Here is a 27,931-nt window from a genome sequence, read left to right as displayed (position 1 = left end):
ACCCTAGGTTTAATAATGTTCACCCCGGACTAATGGCTTTTGCTGGCCACAGTAAGGAATCTCTTATCCAGTATTTCCGCTGAAACATTAGGACATTTACACTTGAGAGTTTAGCCGAATCACATTTAGAGTCAAATTGGGTCAAAGATACAACGAGTGAGAGATGAAATACGGAAAAATCTATTATTTTGTTGTTTGTGTGAGGCACTGGGCAGACCCTGTTTCCTGTGCAGCCATTGATTGTGGGCGTGATTAATGAAGATTTTGCCCAAAGTGGGGATCTATAAGTGTCTTCTTCCCATCCTGTCCCTCAATGACCATTTGTTGATGTAGCACTCAGTTATGTTGTTCTGAGGGTTAAATAAAACAATTAGGTTAATTTAGGCTGATGCAAGCGGGACAGAAAAGCCCAAGATGTGAGTCAGAAAGATAAATACAAATATTTACTCATATATAACACTGTTACCAAAAGTCATACTGAATAATGTTACTGGTTTCATAATCCATATTTTTGCAGTATTAAGTATAATTTTAAAGAAATTTATATAAATGCTAATTCAACCATTAACACACACACACAGATAGGCTTTTGCCCCAGGCAGCTTCAAAGGGCTTCAGAGTATGGACAGAAAATAAGTTGCTGGATATCTACATCATAGCACCATCTGACCAACTGTCTGCATTGAACATAGCAGCTACAAAAAATTAAATCCTCATCTGAGATAGAATCAGATGAGGACAACCATTCTTTTAGCCATTACACTTATGGTTACAGATTTTGACAGTTACCTTTCACAGTAAAGCACCATTGGCACCATCCTGAAGCCATCCGTTGCTTGCAGAAAGAAAGGGAAGACGGAACCATCTGGGCATGTTCTCAAAACCCTCTCAAGCATAACACACAGCACATGGCAGACAGACACATTGCGCGACTCAGCAAGTATGTAACACCATTCCCCTGCATATATGACAGCCACCCTCATGAGACGATATCCCGACACAGAGTTCTTGTACTTTGCTGTAACTTTCTGAACACATGCCTTGGTTGAAGTTGAGAAAAGTTTTTTGCCAAACTCCTCCAACTGCCGTAGCTTCATCCCCTGGAGAATGTGCACAAGAAAGAACTAAAGGATCATTGTGCATGAGCAAAAGATTGCATACGCTCGGAAGTCTAAAGCTAAAAGGCAATCCGGCTCGGTCTAAGAATAGACAGTAACTACCATGTTTTACCTCAGAAGAAAGGAGAAAAAAAGAGTAGGAAGGGAGAAAGGGAGGAAATAACTCATTTGTTCAGATTGGACTTCTAAATATGGCACGGAGAGGGTGCATGAAATGAGGCAAGGTTTTTATGTGAAGCATAAGAGTGAAGCAATTCCATCTGAATACAGCTGCTGTTTCAGGCTTTTGCTGAAAGAAAGAAAGTGCTGCTGTACTATTAGGAAAAGTATATTTCAAACAAGTGGGAGACTGCTTTGCAAACTGGCACCTGAGCATAAATAGTGGCAAATGCGTGTGTACACCTACGCCCTTATGACGGTACTAATGTTCAGATCCAATGGCTATTTTAATATTTAAATCTGTCACTACGTTCAATTACCCCTTGCCTTATTGGTTACTATGCCAACTATTGACGAAACTAGAGAACTAACAATGCTAAATGATGCTGTCGTTTTAAATGGTGAGCATTTTTTTGGTAAAATGACAAGGCTGTCGAAAATAGAGTTTGATGCCAAAGAAGACTTACTCACTTACTTACTACTATGGTTTTATTGATGCTGATGATACATGTCTCTGAACCAATCATTGCTGTATTTTAGGCTTCAGGGATGGGTATAAACATCCCACCTATTTGTCTTTCATGTAAACCATTTTTAATTAACACACAACTTGTTAATTATATGCATCTGAATGTTAAAGTGATTTCAGGTGAAGAAACAACCAACATTATTTCTTAGTTTGAGACCAATAAGACAGATATTTGTAAGGCAAATAATTGTGATGTTTGACATAGTAAGTGTGACCTTGAGCAGAAATCACGACAACATCATGACATTTGCAAGTATAACCTTTGCAATGATGTCAAACTGCAAAGATAAAAAGAACATATTGCAGATATCTGTAACCATTCATATCTACCCACTGAAACATCCTCATCATTTACAGTCATTTACAGAGATACATGTATTTTTAAAATGATGGATGCTTTTGTCAAAAAAGGTTGTAAAAAATAAAGATCATAGTAATTCATTTTGAAAACACCAAAAACTGTAATCTTCAGTAAAGTCTGCATTATCCTTGGTTTAATAATAACCCCAAGAATGAGAACACTTTGCAATTTCCAACACAGAAACAATCCATCTCCAGCAAAGTGTTCACAACTGGTTTGTGTGTTGGTTGGCTGATGAGTAAGACAACTCAGGGGCTCCCTCTGAAAAGCATGACACAAGACAGACGCATTTGTCAAAGCCGCAAAGTAGGTTGAGGGGGAATTAAGTCTGGATGGCACTAGCTCATTGGCACGGCTGCCTGTCACAGCGATGCCACACACCTGCTCCCAGCCTGCCGTCTGCTGTTGAGATAAAGAACGAAACTAGACCCACATGGTTGAGGCCTTTTAACATGACATGTTTCACTTCAATTTATTACGTGTCAAGAGGAAGTCATGATATCGGTTCAAGACTAGGTGAAGGATGTGACAACAAGCAAGCTAGTGTAATATAACACCAACGCCTGCAAGCTGAAACACATCCAGTTTACAGAATACATCAAACACATCTCTAATGTTGTTTACTTTTTCCAAATAATGTTATATATTCTCTTAAATATCTGATTTAAATCAATGACTTAATTTATCCCATAGCATATCGCTCACTCTGCCCACAGCTACCATTTTAGAAAATAACTGCCGAGCTTAGCAATACAGGCTAATCTTTAGCTCAAAGATACACATGGTTTTATACAGTACGCTTCATCAATATTGTTGTTCGGAAATAAATAGTTAACACCTCTCCTATTTGCTTTTCTCTCACAATAAAGCTCACATGAGCATATTTGTATTCACATGACAACAAATGTGCGCAGTTGCCTAGAAACAGAGGATGGGGGGGATGGGGGGTCAACTTATCCCAACACCCTTACTCATGTTGTAGGGGGAGTGTTGCTTATGTCTCGAATATAGTGAGAGTTTATTCAAATTCTAGTTAGTTTGAAGTCTGCAGTTCATTTCCTGCTCTCAATCACTAGTAACGTCTAACATACTTGGTTTATGCTGTGGATTTGAATGAAAAAATATATAAACACAATCAAAAATGTATTACCATGAGTTTAAAAAAAATAATTAAACATGTACTGCTAACGTCAGCCAGATCTTCAGAGCAATTTGACAACACATTGAAAAAGTAATATAAAGTCAACATCATTTGTGATGCTTTCTTGTTCATTTAACAATTTTTATACAAAAAACACTTTTCAATCCATCACAGAGGATCATCGTGATGCACAGTCTGACCCTTGATTTTTCTTTAAAAGTGCAAAAGGACAGTGTGTTCAGGGTAACCTGAATCAGAGATGACTTTCCAGGTAGATTGAGTTAAAATGCTCTTTCTTCAAAGGTCATGTAAAGGTCTGAAACAAGGCTGGCAAAATGATCCTGCATTGTGTTTTATTACAACATTTTAGTAAAAGAGAGAATAGGAATGTGTTGCATGGCATGGTCTTAAAAAAAATAATACAAAAGGTTGAAACCTCTATGGTTGAAACCAACACACTCTCACTCCATAATCGTCCAGGAGCGACGTTTGGTCAGGGTCCCGTGGCGTGCAGTTGTGACGCTCCTAGGCTCCTTCAGCTTCATAAAGGGACGGAAATAGCTTTCAACTGATTGCAATGTATTCCCATCTGCGGCGGGATTTGATGCTCATGGAAGCACGGCATTCGTTTGTGTCGGCTGCCCTTAAAGGCAATGTGAGCGTCCATTCCCATTGGATAACGGAGAATTGTAAACCCGGAAGTAAGTATTCCCCTTACTGTTGATTGATTTTACAGTGATATCTGCACTACTCATCGACTAAAAAACACCAGATTATCCTTGTTAATTACACAACATTGATTGGTTTAAATTGTGTGCAATGCTTTTGTATTTTTCCCCTTCGATTCGGAGAAACAAATATTTTTTCGGAGTAAAGGATGGCAGAAGACACTACACTACCCAGAATTCCCAGCTATTGTTTAGGACTACACCATGTGCTCTGTTTGACAAACCCCGTGATTAGTTCTCAAGCTCTGTGATTGGTTGACCTCCAACTGCATTCCATATGAAAAAAAATGTTTCGTAAAAGATAAAATCATACTTTATTCAGCAGTGCTTGCTTTACTCTTTGAAAGTCATCACATGAATGCATTGTAATAAATGGTTCGACTGCATTAAATATATTACACATCTGACGTAGTTCTTTATTTTTTATTTATCGATAGAGATCGGGCTCAGAATAGACCAGAAACTATTATTTTACCGTTCAGTTTGACTTTCACAATAAAGTTAGTAGTAATATTTTGTTTTGATATTATTGTTTTTTATTAACTACTAGACCGCTGGGTCATGTTAAGACCATCTTTTCTGTGTTGCTGTGGGTTTTTTCCATCGCTTTTGTGTTACAAATATCAAAACAATATCTAAATATATCTGTCGTAAACTAAACCAGAAACAGCAGTATATTTTATTTTGTTAACACTGTAAACTTGACAGCTTTTTAACCCAAACCACCTACTGGTTAAAGCACGTTATTACACGTTTAGAGTAATGCAATGCAGGTAGATTGTGTTGCTTTTTAATCACTGTTTAAAATGCCTTTTTCTTAATGTCTTTTATTATTATTAACTACTTGTACTTGTTGCTAGGGATGCTGCTATCGATATTGTGTTTCGCAACATGTTCTCTATCTATGGCACGTCTACTGGGAGTTGTAGTTTTAAAAGACGTTTTCGTATTTCCCATAATAAGAAGTTGCCAGTATACTGTGTACATCCCTGGAGGTTTAGGGGATAGGAAACACTCAAATTTAAAACATATAATTAATAAATAGGTGAAAATTGCTTGTGCCCATAATTCGGCAGCATATATCCACATGCCAGCTAAGGTCAGAAGAGCTTTATTTAACAGCTGGTCTTATGTTTGTGACCCCTCCTGTTGTTAATTGATAACATTACATTACATTACTTGATAAGCTTAAAACATTCCCTTGTCAAGGTTCAGAGGCAAATTTTGCAAATATGGCAGTAGCCATCGATCATCTTAAGATAAGATAGCCTATACTTTATTGATCCCAAGTTGGAAACATTTGCGTTACATCAGCATGTGTAACAGTTGTAAATATGCAGTGGTGTTTATTTGTAAATCATTTAGTATAATCACACACATTCTGTGTTTTATTTTTAATAATTCTGTGTTCTTTATTTATTGATTGTTCAATACCTGACAAGGCCGGAGATGAAATATCTACATCCTATAAGAGTATAATACATGTATAATATCAGTTAAAATAAGTGCTTCAACATAGTTAACATTGCTGGAGGTAAGCACAAATATTGATAGATGTCTTGTAATGCACTATTGAGGAACCTGCGACTCAAGTTTTTCATTCATTGCATAACTACACCGTTTGTGAATATGATATGTCAATAAAGCTTAGAAAATCTTGAAATCTTGAAAGGGATGTGCAAAATAGTCATTATATACAGTCTTTAATTAACTATTAGTAGAGAATAACGAGTAATGAATATACTTTATAGGGATCCTATTAATATCTAATAATAAAAATAATGAAATTCAATAACATGCTTTAACGACCAGGTGTCCCTTTCTATCAGCTGTGCACCTTTATGGTGTAAATACAGCCTATCTACCGATTGGATCAAATATAAAAGTCAGCCGAATTAGTGTTGATACTGCAAGGAGACGTATTGTGTGAAAAGAAATGTAAGATGTTGTTTAATTGCTGATATATTTATGATCCACGTCACGTTTTCAGTGTTGGCGGCAGTTCCTCATGTTTGTCTAGAAGTCTTCTCATCAGGGCTCTATAAATAGAGAACTAAGGCAGATATGTAATATTTAATGCAGCCGAACCGTGTATTACAATGCCGTTATGTGATGACTTTCAAAGAGAAAGCAAGCACACTCGGAATAAAGTGTCATTATTATTTTTTTTAAATGTTTTCGGTCTATTTGTTAATGACGATGTGATGTGATATGTGAGACTGGAATTGCACATGGGAAAATAACGTATATTTAGATGCGGATTTTGTTAAACTAATACGTTTGCGCTGTGGACCAATACATTGACGGGGAAGGGGGTAGCAATAAAGATAACACCATTAAACAGTTACACAAAATAACAGAAATAATATCGATAGCAGCGTCCCTAGCAACCACCTTGGTAACAATGAAAACGTTCTATGGACGCAATTTCCTGAAGTAATCTTCGCAATAACTAGCAAACTAAAGATCATGTACATCCACTGCACACATCATCTGAAATAACAACTCATATTTCTCGCATCAAATGACATCAAAACGCATTTTAATGGCCAAACTAACTTTAAAATAGGCATTTTCCACCGAGAATAAAACGAAGTTCGGCCATGTTTTTTTTTTCTGCAGGGAGAAATTTAAAGATCACCTGACATAGGAATGAATGGTGAAAAAAACGGGGTTTGTCAAACAGAGCACATGGTGTAGTCCTAAACGATAGCTGGGGATTCTGGGTAGTGTAGTGTCTTCTGCCAACCTTTACTCCGAAAACATATTGGTTTCTCCGAATCGAAGGGGAAAAATACAAAAGCATTGCACACAATTTAAACCAATCAATGTTGTGTAATTAACAAGGATAATCTGGTGTTTTTTAGTCGATGAGTAGTGCAGATATCACTGTAAAATCAATCGACAGTAAGGAGAATACTTACTTCCGGGTGTACAATTCTCCGTTATCCAATGGGAATGGACGCTCACATTGCCTTTAAGGGCAGCCAACACAAACGAATGCCGTGCTTCCATGAGCGTCAAATCCCGCCGCAGATGGGAATACATTGCAATCAGTTGAAAGCTATTTGCGTCCCTTTATGAAGCTGAAGGAGCCTAGGAGCGTCACAACTGCACGCCACGGGACCCTGACCAAACGTCGCTCCTGGACGATTATGAAGTGAGAGTGTGTTGTTGAAACAAAAGCAAAGACTGCAGAGAAAGAGGAGTGAGGGGGGAAAGAGCAGGCACCGCCCTGACAGTTGTTTGTTTTCTGTGAGTGGCAATGCCAACTGAGGACTGTGAGAAAATGTGTTTAATATTTCTGTTTGATATCAGTATGGTCAAAATAATGATTAATGTAAAGTACAATTAATGCTGTCTTACTAGACTGCAAATTAAGCAAACCTAATTATTGATGAAGTCACAGATTCAACCCTTATTACATTTTATTTGTGTCGTGGTTGTTTGAATCAGCATGGGAAAAAATGCATGGTAATGTTTCCATTAAATATGTTTACTAATTGTTATATTACAAATGGAGATAAGAAATTAAAACAATAATTCTACATAAATAAATGGTTGCTTCCAGCAAGGTCATTTTGAGTTGCTAATTGCCCTTCTTTTATCTCTATGGACACAATATAACAGCCTTAGTAAGACGTTCAAATTGTTTAGATAAGAAAAAGAAAACTTGAACTTTAGAGAATGATGGCTGGCATTTATAATTATTATCATCACCAGTTAATAATCAAATTAAAAACGGCTGTCATGAATCTGGTGAAAAGCCAGTCTTGTGGTGTCAGAGGCAAAGTTATTTCCACCACCCAACTGTAAGCAATGTTGGCCTAAACAATAACTAAATATTATATGTTCAACCTTTTTTTTCAACCTACACAGACAAATATAAAGATATAGGAAGGATGCGAGGCAAAAAACAAAACCTGAACAAATGTATTTTTTCATGATTTTTTTCTTAAAGAGCAACTTCCAGGTTAAAGACACCTGTGAATAAATGTGTAGGAAAATGACGAATACACTAGATTTTCAAAAAAATATACAGAAATATACACTACAGTGACATCTGGCGTCGTTTTTGTAAGAAATGTTCACTTCCGCATAAAAAAGCCTCGGCACGTGACCTCCCGCGTGTGACGTAACACGGGGGACACAAGGGGGAGAGCGGCCGGTGTAACGTATTAATAAACATGGATCCCAATGCTAGTTTCGACACAGAAGATACAGAAGAAGTTGAACATGAATATTCGAATGCATATGACGGACCACAACCCTATAATTATGAGCCTGCTAGGCGTCCAAGAGACCAGGAGCAGCCAAGGATTAGAAGAAATAACGGCCATCGGAGAGAAATTGAGCTGTGGTGTGAGGAGAACCAGTGGAGAACTGGGCAGCTATCTTGGTGAGTGGCCGGCATTAGCTACAGAATGTTAGCTAACGTCACATCACAACATTGTAAAGTTAGCTATCATATATCAGGCTATAACTAAAGTAGCATTGATAATATAGTAACGTTACTGGCAGGACTATTGATACTGATCCATAACAGAAACTAATGCGCAAGTATCAGCCGTATCTCGCGTTACCTAATGCAACTCCACACTACGGTGCTGTGTACTGGAGGAGAGACGCGAGATACGGCTGATACTTGACGATCTGGCGGAGAAAGGTTGTGGAGCCTCCGTTGATATGTCGTTGTAAATGGCTTTATGGAAAGCAGGTGTGTAGTCGGGGAGGGTGCACAGCGGATTGCAGCAGGTGAGTGGAGGTTGAGCCGGGAGCCAGGAGTGACAGCCACCACGCACACACAAACAACACAGACAGGGGGAAACAAACAAACACAAAGGAGATGGCTGGAGCAGTACAGCCACCACAGCGTTAACTAATGGAACTCCACACTACGTCTTACGGTGCCGTGTACCGGAGGGGAGAGAGAGAGAGCAGCGAAGGGGGGGGGAGAGAGAAGTAATACGGTTTCCTGATAAAGCTGTGGAGAGTATGTGCTGCAGGGAGGTGGATGCACAACGCACCCAGGAACGAATGCTAGCTCCGGTCCTTTTTCACTGTGGACTCGGTGTCCTGACAGGCTGGTATTTGTGCAACCTGCACAAACACAATACTGCACCATGATTACAAATGGTGAAATACAATGTAAAACTACCGAAAAATACCAGCTCCTTAAAACACAACCGCTCTACTCAACGCAACTCTACTATACCCGCGGTCAGAGAGCGGAGATGTTTCCCCTGTGTGATGTAATATGACTCGTTTGACGTATGACCTTAAAAAAAAGCAGTTTTTAAGAGCAGAGCTCAAAATTGCTCCTTTCCCTCTGAATTCCTGCCCTTATGTCTCGTAAAACATATCAAATCCTGCGTTCACTTTTTTAATTGTAATTTTCAAGCAAGTTTAAGCATAAATGTAGAAAAAATAAAAACCTGCAAGATGCTCTTTAAGCTCTGTTGTTCCCCCGAAATCTGGGAAAAACTGTTCTGTTTTCTGGACACTTGATGTGGTTACTGAAACTTACTCTAATGATGCTTATTTTTCAATCTCTTTTCTCTTCTCTCCCTAAAACTCAGTACTCTGATTTGGCATGCTGACAGCTGGGGTTTAATTGCCCTACACTGTGCATCTTCCTCGCCTTGCTATAAATACAGGAAACAAGGGAACAAATAAAGACATTTTGTGATTTGCTCCCAAAAACAGAGGGTGAGGTGTATGTATAAACCTGTAAATAAAGCAACATGTGCTATATCTAAAACATAGACTGATGTAAAAGCATCTGCTTTTCAGAAAGCACTTTTGCGGCATCTTAAGCTTAAACCATACATTAAATTATTTGGCCAATGAGCCAACCAAAAGCTTCAGAAATGATTCACTGTAACTGCCATAGTTGCCAGAGTCACTGTTTAATTGAGGGAGGCACAAAGTTTGATATAGTGTATTTCTGGTATATTCATTTTAATTTCACCTCATATATTCGTGTGTGTTAAATTTGAAGGGAAAAAGTACATTTTTCCTCTTTTAAATATAGCGCAATAGTCTTTTCTTCCACTTTTATGTGTAATCAAAAGGGTGTTTTTTTGGCTATCTGTGGTTGAGAATAATACAAATGACCTTTGACATCTGCTTTGCAGTTCCCAGACCTCTGAAGAGGCCCTGAGTCTCTGGCTTCCTCTGTTAATTGCTAAAACTATTATTGATTAAGCCAAAGGGGGTTTACCTCAAATATAATGCAGTTAAAGTCTTGTTAAATAAATGATTCATTTCCTGTAGACCCCAAAAGAGGCCTTGAGAATTGAGTCACACAGTTAAACAAGACCATAGTCCTTTGTTCTCATTTTTAAATGTATTCATTCCAGATAGCTGACTTTTAGGTGAGAAGAAGGTCAGGGATGACCTTAGGGCATGGGAACAGTTAACTTCTGTCGGTTGACTGATTCTGTGGCCGTCATGGGACGATGGCGTTTGGATATTTACAAATATGGCTTTCATAAAGAAAAACAGGTGACTGTTGTGTGATAAGATACATGATAGGATGTGTGTGTGTGTTGAAGATGTTTAGGGGGAATGAGTATGTGTCCTGTCAAAGAGTCCTCTGTCATGACTCCAAATCATTGATTTGGGGACTGCCTGAGGGGACAGAAACACACACACACACACACACACACACACACACACACACACACACACACACACACACACACACACACACACACACACACACACACACACACACACACACACACACACACACACACACACACACACACACACACACACACACACACACACACACACACACACACACACACACACACACACACACACACACACACACACACACACACACGCGAAACAGATGGAATCAACAAACTGCTGACTCACTGCCTGGGGTCCCGACCAGAAGTGAAACCGACCAATGGAACACCGCCAATAACAAATAGCTAGGAAGGAGCAAGCGATAAAACTCCTCCCCACCTGTGTATAAATGTTGTGATCATTTTGAAGATCGGCGCTCTTGTTTTTGACTAGCCGTTCCTGAGACGTGTCTCCCGCGGTGGTAGAACTTGGACCCGGAGCATTCTGCATTTTGAAGCTGCTGTTGCAGAGTGCTTCGTGATTAGGTGATTGGGTGATGTATTGTATGTTTTACCATTAAAACTGATTATTGTTTAACCCTTATCCTGGCTGCTTTGAATTTTTCCTTCTTTTGAGAAGCCGCTCATATAGGAACGGCGCGGAGCAGAGGTTCTGCCCCAATAGTTAGCCATATAGACATTCAGGTAACCTGGCACCACATGTGCTGTGATACAATTCCAATCAAACAAGTACTTCAAACTGACTAACCTATGAAGTTGAAGGCTCGCAGCGCACAGTAGGCATCATAAACACATCAGAAACTACACACAGCTAAAGGGCAGTTCAGTGAACAGTAGCGTCAGAGAGAAAAGGAGGTGTGTATTTCACTCGCCTTATTTGTAGAGGAAGGCCATTCTCCTCCGTTAAATGTCCCATCAGCCTGCAGGCCCTCCACAACATTGGGCTAAAAATATGTTTAGCTAGCAAACTGCTGCTGAAGCTTTGCAGTATCAGCTATCCGCTTTTAAATTAAAAGTTAGAATCCCTCCTTTTTCCTCTCCGTACAAAGCTTTAGTGGTTTAGTGGACTGCCACATCATTTAATTTGTAATTGCCATGTAATGGTAATTTATACAATTGTTGTTTGTTTTTTTTAAACTCCAAATCTTCACTCTCCTTAAAGGTGGGGTAGGTAATTTTGGAGAAACCAGCTCGAGTGCGCTACAATTTAAAAATACACAGCCGGAACAAATCTGCCACTTCCTTACAGAGCCCCTCCTCCAACACACACGAACGTGCACATGACCAATGAGGGCACGAGATAAGTTTGTGCACATGTAACCCCCGGTGTAGTGTCCCCTCGGCAACAGACCACTCAGAGCTGGTGAATACTTTGGTTTATTTCACTGCGTTTCTGCGTTTGAATGGACACATAAAAAGGACACGTTTCTCAAAAGATCCTCACGCGGTATGAGAATCTCCCACAATCCATTGCGGTAACAAAGCTACAGTAATGCAGGCACGCGTTTGTCACACCAGATGGCGTGATTCTCCAATTTAACCCGGATTTTACACCAACCTTTATAACTCTGTTACACACAGATGGAAAGCTGACAGGCAGCCAGGCAGGTAGGCCATCCAGTTATTTTAGCCGGGCCGGCTAAAATGATTGGTCGTGCTTTTTACAGTAGCTTACTACGGCTTCCACAGATGACATTTTTGTATGGATTTGTTGTCAAAGCACTGATATTGGGATGTTAAGAGCATTCCATGGAATATAACAAAAAGTGTATCTTGAGCCGGTTTCTTAAACTTACCTACCCCACCTTTAACTTCACTTGTTAAAGTTGTTACTTGCTAACCGCGTTGTTGTCAGTATGGCGTTGATGTGATTTGATTGGTCGGGAGCCAAGGGAATACAGAGGTCAGATGGCTTCCCTTGGCATGACCCTGACCTATCACAGGGTGGCAGGGGGCAAGACAATGGCCTCATCTGATTGGTCAATTCCTCAAACGTTTTTTAAGGGAATCCAATTTCTCCTGGCCTCCTCTGGATCGTCGGCCCAGTGAATGCAATACCGTATTTCACCACGTATTCACCATAACATTTAGAGTGGCGCTGTTTCACTCATTTTAAAATACAATACAAGGAGAGAGATGGTAGCACAGACATCGGTCTGAAAAAACAGGGGAAGTCCGCCTTTCCTTGGCCTCCGGGAGAAAACGCTACTGATAGATGGTTAACTTTAGCTTTTTAAGAGCACTTAATGACACATCTTAATCAACTGCATACTGACACTTTACGTCATGTATGTTTTTAGACAGCAAGTAAATGTGTAGGCATGTACAGTTTAAGTTTTGGGGCAGTATGGGACCATCAATACTTGAAGCTTGAAACATTTGTACCTAAAGCACTATGTCAACAGGTACAAGGAGTACACATACTGTATAGCTGTTGTTTTGTACTGCAAAATGTAATGTTCTCTCTTTTAGCCTAACCCTAATGCTTTCAGCATTTTAGATTATGTAATATTCCAGTTTGTGGTAGGATAACAATCTCCATCACGAGGCAAAATGATTGTGTTATTTGCAAAGCTATCAGCACCGAGGGGGGAGCTAAATTGATGATGAAATGAAAGCAGCACAGGGAAAAATCATTGCAAAGTGAGATTGAATAAATACCTAGCCTCCTCTGTTGCCTGGATGATGAAAAATATTTTAAAAAACTTGAGGTGTGACATCCATGTTGTTTCAGTATGGTATACACAGCTTTATTTATAGATACTGTGCAGCTGAGATTCTACACAGCATGCTTTGGTCCCACAAGATACAATTGTTTTACTCTAATCCTCTACCCTTCTGAAATACACAAATTATTCTTGTACATCCATCATGCCTCCTAAATAGGCAGTAAAACAACTTGCTGACCAAGGGCCATCATTTCATGTTATTTTGTAAGTTTGCCAATGTTCTCTTTTAGGCGTTGTTTATACGTTTTAATGGCTCCAACCACGTGTTCACCTCTGAACCACAACATGCACATGTTAGTCTCAAAGCCAAAAAGGGACCGCATTTGGAAAGTCTAAGAGTCGGTGAGGGCTGATCATTTATTCCGGGAAATTACTCAGACCTACTAATTGACCTAACCAAAGTTATTGAGTCTATGTAAGTTTACTTGGCTCAGATCCACCAATATCAGCAAGATCTCACCTCTATTAACTCCCCGAAGAACCAGGTTCAATTAACTGCTGTTTCAATTCAGACAACTCTCTTAAATCTGTTTAAGCGATCCCGAAGGATTTTGATATCAGTAAATGAGGTGTGGCCCTACCTAAGTGTGAGTGTTGCAGGGTACAATCTTACCTTTGAAGCAGGAGAGGAGAGCGCAGATGTCTATTAAGTCGTCCCAATCCAAAAGGTGGGATCAGTTTATTTGAAGAAAAATAGGTCCAAACTTATACAGGGTTTTTACCTTCTCTCTTTACAACATTATAATCATGTTGTGATTATGTTCTAATATGAAACTTTGATTCACAGTTGTACATTTATTACCAAAATTGTCATTTCAACTGCCCAATTCAGTTGTGATTTTTAAATCTCCCGATAGAATTTAGAGGCATTTCCTCATAAAAGACCGGTGATAATAAAAAGCACATTCAAACTTTCATTTTCACCCAATCAATTCACATCAATTTCATACCTTTTTTCTGACACAGATGGCAGGAATAACATTCAAAAACCCATACCTATCCGCATGAATTCGGAGGAAGATTCCTCACATGTGGCGGTCCTAATATTCACAAACACATCACCCATCAAATCATTCCACTCAGTTCACAAAGAAATTCACTCAAAATTCAACCAAGAAATTTGAGTCAAGTCTTACCGAGAGCTATTAACCCAGCTCTGAGGGACAGAGCTTTTACCGAGAGAGAGTATACCAGGGGAACACCCCCCCATTATAACAATAAGGAAAGAATAGGACTTTTTTTAATTTCAAAAGCAAGTTGTCCTACAGTACTGTTTAGCTTATATCTAGTAAACTGAGATTACATTATTTTATTTTTTTAAATGTTGAACTTCTTTCCTTTTTCATCTAACCTTTGAGCACATTGTGATGCCTGTGCGCTGTGCTGTAATCCCATTGCATGGCCTTTCCCCTTACACTGTCGTCTGATGCTGCTTCAAAGCCCATGGTCCCTAGCAGGAGTCAGAAACCTTTGACAGTTATATCTTCTGAACCAATGAGATGGCTTGCTATTGGGGTGCTGAAACCAAAACACAGAATTGTTGTAATCCTAATCATTCAAACCTTTCAACAGGAAGTGGAAGACTGAGATTTTAGCCCAGTGTTAGGAAGAACCTGTATTCATAATTGTAGATTTGACTTTTCTCCAATTCAGAGGAATGGCTCCCTCATCAACGAATGCTAGGGTAAGCATGTGCAAAGTATTTATTCCTTTGCTACTCAATATCTTCTGGAAGGCTGTCATGTCGATGGGCACCTATCATGTATTGACTGCTTCCACTGAGTTAAGAGTTGGGTTTCCATTAGGGAAACCATTCAGGCTGAGAATGAAACTCTCCCTCAGGCCAGTCTGCACATACAAACCACAAGGGAAATGTCATTATAACCTGTTATATTACTAGAATTTGCTTAAGCTCAAAAGCTAGCCAGAGTATGAATTTCTGTATTTACTACACTTTACGATTATAAAACATGCCTCTATTATGTCCCTATGCTTATAGGCCTTATCCAGGTGTCCATGTGTGTGCATTTCACACAGTACTTTACCTACTTGCAGGAATGAAGGAGAATACAAATTTTATTTAAACAAAACATATTAAACCATATGGTTTGGCAGTTTGGAACGTTATTTTTTAGAAACATTACTACAGTATTTATTTGAATAAACAAGAACAACCAAAGGTGTTTCTTTCTTTTTGTTTGGTGTGGCACAGGTCAAGGTTCTGTAGGCAAAAACTCTTCACATCAGTCAATTAAAGGGAAAGGCTTCTAATTTCCATTTGAGTTTGACAACATTTTAGTTTTCAGAGTTGAACAGCCGATTTGATGTCTTTTTCCTGATTGACTTGCTCCATCTTCCTTTCACACAAACCTTTCTTTGTGAACACACATCTCTCATTCAGGTTCATTTTTTAACCTGAAATATAATGCCTCTTGCCATAGCCAGGGCCGCCTTTATGCACGGGCTGACCTGGGCTGAAGCCCAGGGGCCTACAGAGATCGGGGGCCTATCATGAGCCAATAAATGTTAAATTTGTTTTTATTTTTATTTCGGCTGTTTTATTTTTATTTTAAATAAACAAAGTCTTGGCTTTCGGAATATGAAACTTTTATTTCCAAAATCACACCATAAATACATTTTTGAGGCTTGAAAAGGGAAGAAGACAGCTCTCACTCGCCACTCTGCTGTTCCACAGTGCCACTTCCCCTCCCTCCGCTGAAATTATGAATGTAAGGCGTATAGTAATCATAGATCAGCGGTTTTCAAAGTGTGAGTCGCGCCTCCCCTGGGGGGCACCAGAGAGCTTCAGGGGAGGCGTAGCGTGAGACACAAAAGAACGAGAAAAAGACGAGTAAAGTGACACTTGCCCACTTGTGGCTGTCTGTGGAGACCGAGTTCCCCCACCTCGCCAAAAAGGCTGTAAAAGTGCTCATTCCCTTCACCTCCACCTACCTGTGTGAGTGCAGGTTTTCCGCATTGACTTTGATCAAAAGCAAGTACCGGTCAAGGCTGCAGCCAGAGGATGATCTGCGTTTATTCCTCTGTGCATCAAAGACGCAGACTCATTGTTCCCACTAAAGTAGGGGTGAGTGTAATAAGGAGGCAAAGTTGACATTCAGTGTGTTACCGGGAGCATATAAGGATTTATCCACCATGTTGAAAATGCTAAAAACAATATGTCTTGAGAGCACGGCGTGCGGAAATATACGGGTCGTGCTGCAGCTAGATGTGCCTGTCCTCTGTAAGAAGGTGTCGGCGACTGACATGCAAGGAAGAACGGCTGTCCACAGGCTGTTCCAACTTTAACAACTGTATTAACTTCCAGGGTAGTGAATTGAACATGCAATTGTAATTGGGTGTGTGGTATATTTTCATGCACGGACACGCATGTTCCACAACACACAAACTGAACAACACTCAATTTTCCGATCGCTACCAGCGTCCTTGCGATGTTGTTATAGAGAGGCGAAGTCCCGCCCATCTACTTCCGACCCATGGGACCCCGGAAGCGGAAAATTATACATTGACGTCAATGGAGAGAGAAAAGTCATCTTTCGATCCCATTTGAATTGTGCCACGAATGACACATATGATGTTTGTCAAATTAAAAGAACATTTTGAAAGTCAAAAAAATAAAAATGTGTCGTTAAACTGTGAAGTTACAATTTTTTTTGTGTGAAACCGCTCAGTGAACTACAGGTCTCTGGTCTCGCACAATACGCGTCACCATCACAAAGATGGCTGTCACGTTAGTAAATTTCACCTGTTTCTTTCAGAATGAGGCGAAAAAGTATAAAACGAGGTGAAAATCACTACAAGTCTGGGCATGTTGAGAGCTGTACATACACGAAAGGGAGCGGTTCTGTAAGAGCCAGCATGCGGGACCGGCTTTACAAGGTTTCAGTGAGTAATATGAGTGCAATGTTTAAGGTTAATGTCAGCTAGCTAACAAGGTACACTAACGTGTTTTGTTTTAGCAACTAGTTTTCTCCTTAAGAACTTTGTGGTGTCTGTGTATGCTGTGGATAACATTAGTGTTCACAAGAACAAGATACACTCCCGTGTTTTGTTTTAGTTGCTCTTCAGATTGAAGCGGCCAGTTTTATATCGACTATATGTGTGATCTCCTTTTTACATCTCGTTGTGTCATTTGAGTTTATTTGCTGTGTGTAGATTCAAGGATTTTGGTTATCTTGTCCAGGGATGCAAACTTGTCACCTTTCGGCGAAATTCTCCGTTTTGAATCCAAAATAGGTCGTTTGTGTGATTCATGTAGATCTGAAATAAAAATATTTTGGGGTATGGGAGGGGGTCCGGGACCCGGATTAATGTGCGGCCGCGAGCTTTTTTTATATATTGTAGCGATCTGCATTTATTGTTCAAGTGTTCTGTTAACTGTTTGTGTCAGGCTTCTGTGAGGAGAGCAGGTAGGGGCGGGGTTGGGGAGCAGAGGGTTTGGTGTGTGTGTGTCTGTGTGGGCGCGTGGAGGTGAGGGAGAGGTTGGCGCGAGAGGAGAGAGAGTGAGAAAGGACGGATGAGAGCCGTTGGTTGTTAATAAACCTGTTTAACTTGAGAACGCTTCACTCGTCATTCCGACACGTCCGGGTGGACGTTACATTGGTGTCAGAAGTAAAAAAAACAACAAAAAAAACAGAGTTTTATCCGCTAATCGCCGGTAGCCGCAGCTAGCACTGACTCGGCTAACGTTAGCTCTGCTTCATCGGCCGGTAAATAATGGAAGCACAGATGAACCGGACCGGAGCTCGTCCGAAAGTCAAGGAGGAGATGGATGGCTTATGGCGTGACTCAGAAGACAATTTATGGCGTGAATTAAATGCTGCTGCCGGTTTCGACTCGGCCGGCGGGAAGCGGCACGTCGGCGCAGGGACCTCCCCCGGGAGTGGCGCGGCGCCGGTTGTAAACAATGATGGCGGCGCCCGGCTCCAAGTTAAAACACCGAAATACAACGGTGAAGCCGACTGGGAAGCCTTCCATGCCCAATTTGAACTGTTATCACGGGCTGTGGGCTGGTCTGAGGACAATAAGGCGCTCCAGCTGGCCCTGTGTATTACAGATGAAGCTTTATCCTGTTTGCTACTGCTCAGCCCGGCTGAAAGAACTGACTATGGGGCCTTGGTTGGGGCTCTGAAGCGGCGGTTTGGACAATGCAGCCAGCCTGGGGTGCTGCGTTCGGAGCTGTCAAGCAGACAGAGACAGCCGGGTGAGCCGCTCCGCATATTGGCTAATGACATTGAAACCCTGGCGAGAAGGGCATACAGCCACATGTCCCCTGAGGTGCAGAGCGAGCTGGCTAGGGACCAGTTTATCCGGGCCATAACCCCCAGGGAGCTGCGCGTCCAGACACAACTGGCACATCCCCGCTCTCTGCAGGAAGCGCTGGAGCTGGCGTTGGAGAGCGAGGTTGTAGGAGGGGCGGCAGAGAGCACGCACACGGGAGGCGGCCCGGTTGTGAGAACGGTGAGACAGGAGGAGCCAGGACAAGAGAAACCAGCATGGGCGGCTGAGTTGACTGAGCTAATCCGTGCTATGGCACTGCAATCGCCGCAGGGCAGCAACCTTCCTCGTCGGGGTCCTCTGGTGTGTTGGGGGTGCGGCCAGGTCGGCCATATTAGCACAAGGTGCCCCATGAATGCTGATATTCAGGGAAACGCCCCCGGGTCTGTGTAAATGGGACTTCACAGACCCCCGCCGTTGGGTCCCATCCTGCCTGGTCTCCAGTGGACAGAGCTCAGCTGCACGGAGGGGGGAGCGGGGCTCCGCTTCCCCCAGAAGCAAACGACATCGCAGAGTCTGTGAGGGTGGTGGGCTGGACTCACGCGGGGGATTTCTGCCATGTCCCCGTCACCCTGGCAGGGGCCCCATGGACGGCCCTTGTTGACACCGGCTCCACAGCGACACTGATGAGACCGGACGTGGTCCCAGTGGGGACACGGTTGACACCCACTCTGGTGAAACTGCGAACAGTAACCGGTGAGCTAGCCCCTATGCTTGGGAGAGGGGTGGTGGTTATACAGGTGGGGGGGCTGTCAGTGTCTGTTAAGGTGTGGGTTGCGGCAGTACAGGACTCCTGCATATTAGGACTTGACTTTCTGCGGGTTGCACGCTGTGTGCTAGACCTGGGGAGGAACACGCTGGCCTTTCCAGGGGGTCCCACAGTTGAAATGGTGCACCCCACACTTGCCACGACACCACACCCACCTACATCAAGAGTGACTGAAACACTTCCCCCACCCCAAACCCCCCCCCCTGCAGCCATGCCCCCTGTCATCAATGCTAACCCCAGCCCCAACCTCACACCCCGTACTCCAGTTGATGTACGGCCCCCGGCCCCGGAACAACAACCTGCAGCTCTAAAGGGGACAGACGGGCGGCAGTGAAGGAGGTGTGGAAACGCAGCTGTGATGACTTAAAACCCGAGCAGCGGGAGGAACTGTGGCAAGTGCTGTGGGAGTTTAAGGAAATTTTTGCTCTGACAGAAGAGGAAGTGGGCCTGACACACCTGGTGCAGCACGATATCGACACGGGCGACGCACGGCCCGTCAAGACACGCCCCCGCCGCCTTCCCCTGGCCCATCAGACAGCAGCAGACAGCGCTATTGATGAGATGCTGTCAGCTGGCATTATTGAGCCCTCTGACAGCCCCTGGGCCTCGGGGGTTGTGATGGTCAATAAGAAGAAGAGTTCAAAGATGAGGTTTTGTGTGGACTACAGACCGCTGAACAGTGTGACCAAGAAAGACTCATACCCGCTGCCCCGCATAGATGAGTGTTTGGACTTGGTGTCTGGCTCATCCTGGTTCTCCTCTTTAGACCTGCGCAGCGGGTATTGGCAAGTTCCCCTCAGCCCAGAAGCCAGACCAAAGACAGCTTTTTGCACTGGGAGGGGGCTGTGGCAGTTTCGAGTCCTCTCCTTCGGCCTGTGCAACGCTCCGGCCACGTTTGAGCGGCTGATGGAAAGGGTGCTCGCTGACGTTCCCCGACAGGAGTGCCTGGTCTACCTGGACGATATCCTGGTCCATGGTAGCTCCTTCCAGGCGGCTTTAGGAGCCCTGCGGCGGGTTCTACAGAGGATAGCAGCAGCGGGGTTGAAGCTCCACCCCGACAAGTGCTGTTTCTTGAGGAGAGAGTTGGAGTTCCTGGGGCACCGAGTCGGAGGAGAGGGCATCAGCACCCTGGAGGAGAAGGTGCGGGCAGTAAAGGACTGGCCAGCCCCCATCAATCTGCGGGAGCTGAAGAGCTTCATTGGGTTAGCGTCGTACTACAGGCGGTTCGTGCGTGGCTTCTCTTGCATAGCTGCACCCCTGTTCCGCCTGCAACAGAAAGACTGTGATTTTGCTTGGACTCCAGAGTGTGAGCTGGCCTTCAGCTCTTTAAAGAAGGCCTTGACGGAGTCTCCCATCCTCACTCCCCCAGACCTCAGCCTACCGTTCGTCCTGGATACGGACGCCAGTGACGTCGGGATGGGGGCGGTGTTGAGCCAGGTGGGGCCTGGGGGGGAAAAAGTGGTGGCGTATTTCAGCAAAACCTTCAACAAAGCTGAACGGCGCTATTGTGTGACACGCAGAGAGTTGCTGGCAATTGTGAGAGCAATCAGCCATTTCAGGTACTACCTGTGTGGCCTGTCCTTCACAGTGAGGACTGACCACGCAGCCCTCCAGTGGCTGATGTCCTTCAAGGAGCCCGAGGGACAGATTGCACGCTGGCTAGAAGGACTGGCGCCGTACGTCTTCACAGTGGAGCACAGGGCGGGGGTTCGCCATACCAACGCTGACGCCCTGTCCCGGCGCCCCTGTGCTCCCAGCGGCTGTCGGTACTGTGAAAAGAGAGAGGACCAAGAAAAGGAGCTCTGTGCAGAGGAGGAGCGAGACCACAGGCATAAACCAGCCGAGCCGGTCTGCAGAGGTGCACGGATCATCGACTCACCCGAATGGAGAGCGCGGCAGGAAGAGGATGCTGACCTACAGCCAGTGCTGAGGTGGGTGGAGTCAGGACAAAAGCCACTGTGGAATGAAGTTGCTGGGTGCTCGCTTGCCACCAAAGGACTGGTTGCAAAGTTTGAGGCTCTCCGGACGAAGGATGGAGTGCTGCAGAGAGCCTGGAAAGAGCCTGCAACGGGGGAGGAGAGGTGGCAGGTGGTGGTCCCCAGGGCGCTGAGGGAAGAAGTGCTTAAGGCCTCCCATGGAACTACTGGGGCAGGACACTTTGGGGTCTCCAAAACCTTGCGTCGACTCCGCCAAAGCTGTTACTGGGGCCAGCTCAGGAGAGATGTTGAGGACTTCTGCCGCCGCTGCGACCTTTGTACGGCGTACAAAGGTCCCACTGATCAGTCACGTGCCCAGCTTCAGCAGCTAGCGGTGGGGGCCCCGATGGAGAGGGTGGCGGTGGACATAATGGGCCCATTCCCGTGCACAGAGAAGGGGAACCGTTACGTCCTGGCCGCCATGGACTATTTTACAAAATGGCCAGAGGCGTATGCTATACCAGACCAGGAGGCGGTGACCGTTGCAGGTGCCCTGGTGGAGGGCATGTTTGCCAGATTTGGAGCGGCCGAGGTCATTCACAGCGACCAAGGAAGAAACTTTGAGTCGAGGGTGTTCGCCGCTATGTGTGACCGGCTGGGCATGCAAAAGACGCGGACTACTCCTCTGCACCCGCAGAGTGACGGACTGGTCGAACGGTTCAATAGGACTCTGGGAAAACAACTCGCTATCCTCACCGCGGAGCATCAGCGTGATTGGGACATGCACCTCCCTCTTGTTCTTTGGGCCTACAGATCGGCTGTGCAGGAGTCCACCTCATGCACACCGGCCCTGCTCATGCTGGGGCGAGAGCTGCGGACACCAGCAGAAATGGCTTTTGGCCGACCCCCCGACACACCAGCGGTTCCTCCGGGACCGGAATATGCCAGGAGGCTCCAGGATAGAATGGAGTCAGCACATCCCTTTGCCCGCGATCAGCTGCAGAAGGCGGGCATGAGACAGAAAAGAAACTATGACACGAGGGCTAGAGGGGGGGACTTCAAGGCCGGGGACCTGGTGTGGGTGTATAGTCCAAGAAGAAAGAAGGGCCGGTGCCCTAAGTTGGACTGTCACTGGGTGGGCCCTTGTGAGGTGCTGGAAAAGCTGGGAGAGGTGGTCTATAGGGTCCAGCTGCCGCCTAGAGGGAGACGGGTGGCCCTCCACAGGGACCGGCTGACCCCATACAGAGGCGATGCACATCCGCGGCCTAGACCCCCAGCATCGTCTAGGAGAAACCAGACAGTCACTTCCCCCGATTCACTGACTGTGTCCCCTGCTGACCCCCCACATTCACCCCCACCCCCAAACTCACCCCCTGTTCCGGGACAGGATGTTCCAAGCCGGCAAGCGCAGCCGCCTGTGTTCACTCCAAGGCGGCCTCAGAGACCAAGAAGAGCCCCGGGCCACCTCAGAGACTTTTTATGCATTCCCTCGGGGCGAGGGACTTAGTAAGGGGGGGGCAATGTAGCGATCTGCATTTATTGTTCAAGTGTTCTGTTAACTGTTTGTGTCAGGCTTCTGTGAGGAGAGCAGGTAGGGGCGGGGTTGGGGAGCAGAGGGTTTGGTGTGTGTGTGTCTGTGTGGGCGCGTGGAGGTGAGGGAGAGGTTGGCGCGAGAGGAGAGAGAGTGAGAAAGGACGGATGAGAGCCGTTGGTTGTTAATAAACCTGTTTAACTTGAGAACGCTTCACTCGTCATTCCGACACGTCCGGGTGGACGTTACAATATTATAATGAAGCGCGAGCTGTGTACTCAAGTCTTCCTGCCTGTCGGCTCTGCTCATGATGTATAATAAGCCTCTGCTGCTCGGCGATGATGGTCTAGCTTCAGCAGCTACATTACCTACGGTGCGTTCGTTAATATTAACTGTGCGTCCGGAGTCACTGTGGCACAGACTGGACCGCTGGTGAACAGCTGTTAGAACGGGCCGTTCAGGTGTTCAGAGTAGAGCTCCCTGTCGGAGCGGCAGAGCGTGATGTGCACGGAAAGGGTTTTTTTTCCCCGTCGCAATATTATCGTTGAGCTAGCTAACTAGCATACATTGTCACTATCTGCTAACGTTAGCTTTAGCCTTCGTTTTCTAATCGTTTTTTTCATAGGCTATAAACAGAGGTGGTATAAGTATATATCTTGTACTTGATTAAAAGTAGAAGTACTCAGTTCTTTTACTTGAGTAAAAGTAGAAGTAGCCTACTCAGATCGTGTAGGCTACTTGAGTAAAAGTAGAAGTACTCAGATCTTGTACTTGAGTAAAGGTAGAAGTACCAGAGTGTAGGAATACTCTGTTACAGTAAAAGTCCTGCATTCCAAATGTTCCTCAAGTAAAAGTATTATTATCAAAATATAGTGAAAGTAGCAACAGTAAAAGTAGTCATTTTGCAGATTGGTCCATTTCAGAATAATATGATATGTTTTATAATGATTGATCATGAAAGTGTTCTCAAAGCTTGTAAAGGTGCAGCTAGTTTGAAGGACTGTGTATACTGCAGGGTAGCTTGTGGATTTACTCCAGGTGGAACTAAAGTCTGATTTAACATTTGATTATATTTCACATCATTCATCCACATCTGTAAAGTAACTAAAGGGATTAAATACATGTAGTGGAGTAAAAGTACAGCATGTACCTCTGAACTGTAGTGGAGTAGAAGTACAAAGTAGCAAAACATTGAAATACTTATGTAAAGTACAAGTATCTCAAAATTGTGCCCAATTATAATACTTGTTGAGTTTATGAACATAGTTACTTTACACCAGTGGCTATAAAGATAGAAAGACTAAGCCTTGCACAGAGGCATGAAAATACATTTTCAAAATGCTCAACAGTGCTGCCAAAATTATAAACTGACTGCTACACAATTAAAATAAATGCTTTTTATATATTTCTATTAGATGTGACTCTATGGTGTTTCTGTTATTATTAACACTGCTGCCTTTAGTTGTTCTGACTGCTAAAATCCTCTGTTATTCCTAATTTTAAAGCCGATATTCTGTGGGGTCAGGGGGCTCGGATCCTTGTCACCTTTTTCATACCTGATGAGTTTGCATCCCTGTTGTCAATTTGTTTGGTTATCTAGGCACAGCTGTGTGTGACTCCCTCTGGTACACTGGTATGTGTTTTCCTAATGTAGAGAGCATTGATTAATTAATAAACTACACACTGACTCTAGATCCTGACCAAATCCTTTTTTGTTGATCAAATGTTTTTCAAAAATGTATTGTATATTATATAACAGCTGCACATCACAGACCGGAGTCTGCTACTGTGGACCACGAAGGAGGCGGTCATCATCCCCATCCCCAAAGACCCTGCATGGCATGGAAATCTCCTCCCCCTGGAACAATTCTACACCCAGCATATGCTCCCTGTGTTGGCCAGTAGAGATGAGGACATTTAAATAAACATACTCTTAACACCCTCGGACTCTGCGTTGTGTTTCGTATGTGTGATGGGGTGTTATGCAGAGGGGAGGAAAACAGGACACAGCAGATTGGGATTGTGGTGGAGATGCTGAGCAGTTATTTAATTGTTGCGTGTAATTATTACTATACTGCGTGCTTCTTAGTTATTCCATCTTTTGCTGTAACATGGATCTGTATGTAACTCTATATTTACTTGTTATCTACCACACTTCCTTCTACATCATACACCATCATTATACATGGTGTATATAGGATATATATATATATTTGTATACATATCTGTAAATTGTATAATTTTATTTTTCGTATTTGGGATTTCTCTTTTGTCCACTCAAATACACTTGGCCCTTTCTCTTTTCCATGTGGAAAATGGCAGCTGCATATTCTGCTTTTCTCGTCTGGCTCCCTGTCTGCTCATCTACAATGAGACAATTATATAATTAATTACTAATAATCATTTAAACCTGTTATTACCAATATTTCACAAATTCTTCATGTAAAATTAAGAGCACAGCTGTATGTTGAGTGTCAACTTTGCTTGGTTCATCTTACAAATTATTGTGGACTGCAGCGACATCCATGTAGCTGCCCCCCCCACAGCTACATGGATGTCGCTGCAGTCCACAATAATTTTGCAGTTGAAGGCAGAATGAATTTATTATTGACTCAGAATGAAGCACAACTTCATGTCATACAATACATTGACTTTATTTGTAATTGTGTAAAAAAATATGAATATTGATTAGCAAGCAGGACCTGCAGGAACAGAGAATGGTGATGGATGGAGCTGGGAAGAGAGAAGAATAAAGAAAACAGATCAACTTTATTATCGGATATTAAAAATTCAATTAGGCTACTCTTCAAATGTTTCACAAAATACTTACCATCATGACTACTCTTACTGTTTAACATTTTGGTTTACTTCATGTTAAGGCTAATACAAATGACAAGGCTAAGTAATGTAATCTAATGCTAACTAACATGCTCGCTACTAGCTAGGTAGCTAACTTGACTATGTTCCATGCAAAACATGTATATTACCTGATATGTTTGGTCCGACGACTCCTGGTTCTTTCATAAGACGGGAAGCGATAGAACGAGCAAGTGGTATGATCTCTTTTGTGATTACAACCTGGTACAAAGCACACACGCATCTTGTAAAAGTGAATTTATTGGAGCAATCTCTTATATTTATTGGAGGGAATAAATCAGTCTTCTTCTTTCTCTTTGCGAGTCACAACCAGTCTTGGAGCATTATCGCCTATGACATCACTTACGCGACCCAGAATGCATTTGGGATTTGTAGTCTTTCTAGTTGCGTATTTTTCATAGTCTTATATTTCAACAGTTTTACGACAAACTGTGACTTTTTTTTACATGGAAATGATTGTTTAAGATTGACAAACATCATATGTGTCATTCGTGGCAAAATTCAAACGGGATCAAAATATAACTTTTCTCTCTCCACCATTGACTTCAATGTATAATTTTCCGCTTCCGGGGTCCCATGGAGGCTCCCGGAAAGGGAGGGACTTCGCCTTTCTATAGCAAGAAGTGCACGTTACATGATGCAATATGGTTGAGACCATTCAGGCTTATTCTAGAGGGGTGCAAGGAATAGTCCAAGTAGTGGGGGAGTTTTATACAATGTGTTTAAAACATAAAAATAAAAAGGTTTTAAAAAGTTATTGTTTAATGTTTTAAGGAGGTGACGCTACTCAGCCAATCAAATCGGTGCAGTCAGCACGATAGATTCAAACACACACAAAGACACGACAAGAGGAGAGAAACAGTCGGAGTAATTTCAAATGGCGGAAGGTAGAGAGCGAAAACAGAGCATTTAATTACATTTTCTCTTACTGGACCTCTTTGAAATGCAATTGAATACCCCTGCATTATAGCAACAACAACAACAATAATAATAAAAATAATAATAATAACAGCAATAATAATTGGGAGGGGGGGCGCGGCTGTTCTTATGTTCTCTGAGGGGAGGCTCACCTACCCACACTTTGAAAACCCCTGTCATAGATAACACGGCAGGGTCCGTTACAGTTTGTTTTCATCTGATTTCAAATAAACAAAGTCTTGGCTTTCAGAATATAAAACTGAGGTTACCTACTGTAACCCCAGCTTCTATGAGTAAATGGCGCAGCCCTCTAAGGCTATCGCTATTGGGTAATCCCCCTGCGCCCCCGCGCAGCACTGAAACACTTGTAGTCCACGCCATCCCGCAAGGTGGGCCCCACCCTCGGGCCTCCTTCCGGTATAAATAGGAAGGTGGCCCGGCAATCTGCTCCCATACAACATAACTTTTCTTCAGCTATTCGTAGAGCCAGTGGGGCCCCGCACTTAGAGGGCTGCGCCATTTACTCATAGAAGCTGGGGTTACAGTAGGTAACCTCAGTTCTATTTCGTATATGGCTTCGCCCTCTAAGGCTATCGCTATTGGGTTAAGGGCGAAGCATGATGTAGTCTGCGCCCCACTGGGTCCTTCCGGCACTAGAAGCACAGACATACCTGCTCAATAACACCCCCCTGCCTGATGTGCCATGCGTAATGGCTCATCACTGTACCTGGAACATAGCAAAACATGCCTATCTTCCCGACGGGGTGAAGGCTGGGAACAATACATACCGGCCGCTGTGAGAAAGTAGAGACGAAAGTCCCACCTCGTCCTGCGATCGTAGTGGGGGAACAGCAGCTCTCTGCGTGCAGACAGGCAGGAGAGCGCACAGCTGGATCCCTGACGTCACTCACTCTGACCAGGCACTCCGTACAAAGTGTGTTAGAGGAAAAAGGAACATCCCTCCTATAAGAGGGGAAATGGGCCGCTCTCCGCGTGCCAAAAGGCAGGAGAGAGGCGCACAGCTGGCTCCCTGACGTCACTCACCCCGACAGGACACCCAGTACAGGGTGTGTCAGAGAGGAATGGGAGACATCCCTCAAATAAAAATGAATAAATGAACAGGGGGAAGACCAAGATGCAGCCGTGCAAATATCTTCCACTGACATTCCTCCGTGCAAAGCCGTGGAGGAGGAAATTCCTCTGGTGGAGTGCGCCTTGATGTTCTCCGGGGGCTCCACCCCAGAGGAGACATATGCCT

This window comes from Notothenia rossii (assembly GCF_949606895.1).
Source record: "Notothenia rossii genome assembly, chromosome: 1".
NCBI classification, from domain to species: domain Eukaryota; kingdom Metazoa; phylum Chordata; class Actinopteri; order Perciformes; family Nototheniidae; genus Notothenia; species Notothenia rossii.
The sequence above is the reverse complement of the archived record's forward strand: the minus strand, read 5'-3'. Positions refer to the sequence as shown.